The 4,896-nt window shown below is 51.4% G+C and overlaps 2 non-coding genes across 2 annotated transcripts; one reads left to right on the top strand and one right to left on the bottom strand.

The window, feature by feature from the left end:
- Positions 1 to 342: 342 nt before the first annotated feature.
- Positions 343 to 424, top strand: trnas-aga (transfer RNA serine (anticodon AGA)). Its single transcript has one exon. It is a non-coding gene; the product is annotated as a tRNA-Ser (tRNA).
- Positions 425 to 4,245: 3,821 nt separating this feature from the next.
- On the bottom strand, positions 4,246 to 4,317 carry trnag-ucc (transfer RNA glycine (anticodon UCC)). The gene has a single exon. It is a non-coding gene; the product is annotated as a tRNA-Gly (tRNA).
- Between the last annotated feature and the right edge of the window lie 579 nt (positions 4,318 to 4,896).

Below are 4,896 nucleotides of genomic sequence, written 5' to 3'. Positions count from 1 at the left end.
ATAACCGCTGTCCCTGCTGCTGGTGCCCACGGACAGAGACTGAGAGCAAACTGGGAGATCTGGGGGTGTGGTGACGGGTGAGGAAACCCTGCCCCGCTCTGACTGACACTCCCTCCGGCCAACTGCCCGCCGGACTTCAGCGTGAAAGGTCATCGACCAAAACATTTCTCGCACCACAGACGCTGCCTGACCTGCTGAGTGTTTCAGGCAGTTGCTATTTGTGGTTCAGGATCAGTCCTGTTTCTCTGACTCCGGGATCGGTGCTGACCCCGTCCATCCCGGCATCCATGGATCGCGTCTGATGGCCGATGTCCTTCTGTCTGCCCAGCCGTGGGGTGAGGGGTAGTCGTGGCCGAGTGGTTAAGGCGATGGACTAGAAATCCATTCGGGTTTCCCCGCGCAGGTTCCAATCCTGCCGACTACGTGGTTCCAGAATTTTCAGTATTATATTATCCGTGACCCCCGGATTGAAAACATTGATGTAGATTGTGAAAAGCCGGTTCCCAGCAGCAGTCCCTCGTCCCGCGTCCCAACCCGAGAATCATTTCTCAATACTCACGAAATGCTCCGGGAAGAAATAAACAGTCGGCGTTTCAGGCCGGAACCTTTCACCAGGACTGGAATTCATCCCCGCTTCCTTCAGAGTGTCTCTGTGGTGCAATCGGTCAGCGTGTACTGCTGTGAAGCGAAAGGTTGGTGGTTCGAGCCCACCCAGGGACGCTGGCGATCCGGCAGCTTTTGCTGTGCGTGTTATCGTCAGCTGGGTAACACTGCACTGTCCGGCGGCGGCAGCTCCCTGCTGCTGCCTCACTGAGCTCAGTGGGAACCCTTCTTGCGGGGTCTCACATCAGGGAGCCCCGGTGTTCCCTTCTCTTTCACTGGGATGTGTGTGCTTCCTCCGGCTATGTCATTGGAACTGACGGACTTGTCGCGACTACTGTCGTGTTTTGATTTAATTTTGGCTCTTCGATCATTGATTTGAAATCTAAATGGTTTCGGCCACACTGAATGGTGAGGGCAGAATGGCCGGTGGCCGCCCTACTCGCTATGTTCCAATGTCTACGTCTTTTGCTCAACGGGTGAGACACAGCAAGCAGCGGTCTTTTTAAATTACGGAGTGGCCGGGGGAATGTAGCTCAGTGGGGGCACACATGCTTTGCATGTATGAGGTCCCGAGTTCAATCCCCGGCATCTACACGCAGGTGACCTTGAAGTTTGAACAAAACCCTGGTGCACGTCCCTGGAGAGACTTCCGACTGACCACAGAACGGACCTGGACAGTAAAATCCAAACCTGATGTGGGCTCGAGCCACAAAGAGCTGGGAAAGTGACATCTAACATGAAGATCTCACCTGCAATATGTCCATCGCCAACTGCCAGAGATGCACCTTTTAATCTTCCCTTGTCCAATGCCAGAGGCCATGCACTTAAGGTGAGAGAGGTAATTTCAAAGGAGATGTGCGGGGCATTTGTTTTACACAATGTTGTGGTTGCGTGGAATGCGCTCCCTGGGGTGGTTTTGGAGGCAGATATGACAGGCCCATGGATGTGAAGCAAATGGAAGGATGTGGACATTGTGCAGGCAGAAGGGATTAGTTCAGTTGGTCATTTGATTACTTATTTAAATAGTTCGGCACGTCATTCTGGGCCGAAGGGCCTGTTCCTGTGCTGTACGGTTCCATGTTCTCTGTTGGAGGAACTCAGCAGGTCAAGCTTCATCTGTGAGAGAAAGGATTTGTCGACGTTTCGGGTCGACAACCTGCATCAGGAGGGTCACAAAGAGATAAAGTCAGCTGCCGGCCCTTGAGCACTGAAGGAAATCTGACATTTATTGAGTTGCAGTGATAGATGTGTGAAGTTAATGAGACCTCGGGATTGGACAAAATGAGCCACTAGCAGGTGTGGGTGAAGCCTTTGTGTGGTGTCCCGCGGGGAGACTAAAGTATCCCCCGGTCATCCCCCACAGCAGCACAGATTGTGCCCTCTGCTCTGTACATTCACGTTTGACCCAGAGAAGGAGGAAGAGACACGGAGGAAGAGAAACAGAATGTCCGACAGCAGGGCCGCAGGAACAGTGTCAATTAAGTAATGCCAAACACGGTTGCTGCTGAAATGTTTGGAACGGGGATACGACCAGGACAGAGTACAGACAACACAGGGATAGTAACGGGATGGGACAAGGTGTAAGGAACAAAACGAAATGGAGATGGAGAGTGAGAGGGAGAGGGAGGGAGAGAGGAAGACGGAGAGAGCGAGGGGGACAGAGAGAGATTATGGGAAGAGATAAAGTAGTAAGTGAGAGGGAAATAAAGAAAAGCAACAAAAGAAACAGTATAAATCGGAAAGGAACACGGCAAAAATGAATAAAGGAGGGAATACGGAAGTTGCACTTTGCTTGTCTCACAGCAGAGGGCGCAGCGGAAGCGGGCTGGGCCCAGAACCCAGAGATCGATGGATCGAAAACATCCTCTGCTGTTGTTCAGCTGAACATTTTACAACAGGACGCTGCCACGTCACACATTCACACAATGTACATTTCACTTCATTGAGAATGAAAATCTCGCGTTTCAATATTAAAGTTCCTTTCATTCCACCATTTTATGTGGGCAGGTCCGGAGAGGAGAACGACCTATTTTGCTTAGATATGGTCCAATATACATTGCAGTCTGCTGTGAAAGGCTGAGCTCTGACGTAGAACAGAAAATGCTGGAAACACTCAGCAGGTCATGCGGAAATCGAAAGCGAGTTATCGTTTCAGTGCCGGGACCCGTCAGTAGAACCGGATCAGAGAGAGAACAAGTTAATGTTCAACAGCAGAGAAGGTGGGGAGTGGGCAGTGGGGGGTAAAGGTGGAACATCTCCTGCAGGGCCAGAACAAACACATCACGTGACGGGGCTGTGGGACACACAGGACAGTCCGGCTTTACCCCTTGGAGAGGGGAGACTCGGAGCCACAATAACAGATGGGTGACGGGCTGAAATGTCCAGTTCCGGGACAGGGCGAAGGGTTGCAGAAAGTCTGAGGAAAGGTTTTTCCCCAAAGAGTAGTTGGATTTTCGAACGCACGACGTGAGGGAGCGGCGGAGGCAGGAACTCGCACAACATCGATGAAGTGTCCAGAGCAACATTTAAGTCGATGAGGTGGAGACGTTCGTGTGACAAGGGCTGGACAACGGGTTTAGCACAGTCGCTAATGTTATGGTCGGTACGGACATACTGAGCTGAAGGGCCTGTGATCCTGTGACCCAGTATTACTCCTGTCAGTGCAGAAGCACCGGGTGTAGTCCGTGTCGGAACGGAGGGCGAGTGAGGGGAGAGATTGCACGGGGTAAACCTAGACAGGGAGCGGAGGTTGAACACTGACGTCACTCAGTATGAACACGTCATCTGGGACATTGGGATCATAGAGCACAGAACAGTTCAGCACCAGAACAGGCCCTTCGGCCCACCACGTAGTGCCGAACTCGATGCCGAATTAGACGAAACTCTTCTGTCTGTACTTGATCCATACTCCTCCACTCCCTGCAGATTCATGTGTCTATCTAACAGCCTCGTAAACGTTACTGTCGTGTCCGCTTTCACCTCAACACCTGGCAGCCCATTCCAGGCACTGACCGCTCTCTGTAACACACTTGCGACATATATTTCCTTTAAACTTCCAACACTCACGTTAAATTCATGCCCTCCAGTATCTTACATTTCAACCCTGGGGAAAACATTCTGACGAACTACCCTATCTATGCCTCCTATAGTTTTATAAACCTCTGTCAGATCATCCCTCAGCCCCTGAGGGTCCAGAGAAAGCAACCCACGTTCGTCAAACCTCTCCTTATTGCTTATGACTTCCAATCCAGGCAACATCCTTGTAAACACTTCTGCACCGTTTCCAAAGCCTCCACATCCTTCCTGTAATGAGGCGACCGCAAGTGTAATAGTTTGTTGTGGGAATCTGCGACAGAGTGAGGGCAGAAAGCTGCACTGATCCGTTAATCGATTTCCCGAGTAAAGGGTGAGGGAGGGGAATTGCTTCCCTGGCCCACTGACATGCTCACAGGAAATGATAATTAATGAAACAGCAATGGGATCTCTCTTACACTCTCCCATCAAACTACATGAATGCAGCAAGCTATCCGCTAGTTAGCCTGAGTAGACCACTCGGCCCCTCCACCTCTGTACAGATCGCTGAACTGTAAGAGGTTCATTTTGACAATCCCGATGTCAGGAGATTAAAACTCAATAACCTCCTGCGATGGCCGGGAATCGAACCCAGGTCAACTGCTTGGAAGGCAGCTATGCTCACCACTATACCACCATCGCTCCATAATACTGCAGGAGATTCGGGTACTGAACCGTCTCCTGTACTGTCTGACTCTGTGCCTCGATCACCAGTCCCCGACCTGCTTTCTGACGGGTCATTCCGCACTCTGCTGCTGTCCCTGTTCCGTCCAATTGGTGTCGCCACCCTCCGCCAGACCGGAGTTACGCAGCGCCCAGTGATGTTTCACCCGGTATCGGACTGAAGTGAGAGTCTACCCTTGAAATAGTCGATGGGCGACACATCGTTTCCTGCCCCTCACATCAGCAAATTGAAAAATAAATCTAGATTATAAATGTTATTTCCAACCCCACCCTATGGACCCCAAATGCGAGCCCCACCTCCGGCCGGTCCTTAAGCACAACAAGTGACTGAATCGCTGGAGATCCTGAGACCCCTCCGGTCACACTGTGAGGTGGGTGTCTGAAGCGCGCCGGTTTTACAGTCAATGAACTAACATGAGTGTGATTCTGTGAGTCCTCCTGTACCCTGACAGAAGATGGGCTACATCGTTCTATCGCCTCCTCGTTAGTATAGTGGTCAGTATCCCCACCTGTCACGCGGGAGACCGGGGTTGAATT

Source organism: Pristis pectinata, chromosome 42 (genome assembly GCF_009764475.1).
Source record: "Pristis pectinata isolate sPriPec2 chromosome 42, sPriPec2.1.pri, whole genome shotgun sequence".
NCBI lineage: Eukaryota > Metazoa > Chordata > Chondrichthyes > Rhinopristiformes > Pristidae > Pristis > Pristis pectinata.
Note: the sequence above shows the minus strand (reverse complement) of the source record. Positions and strands in the feature narration are given on the sequence as shown.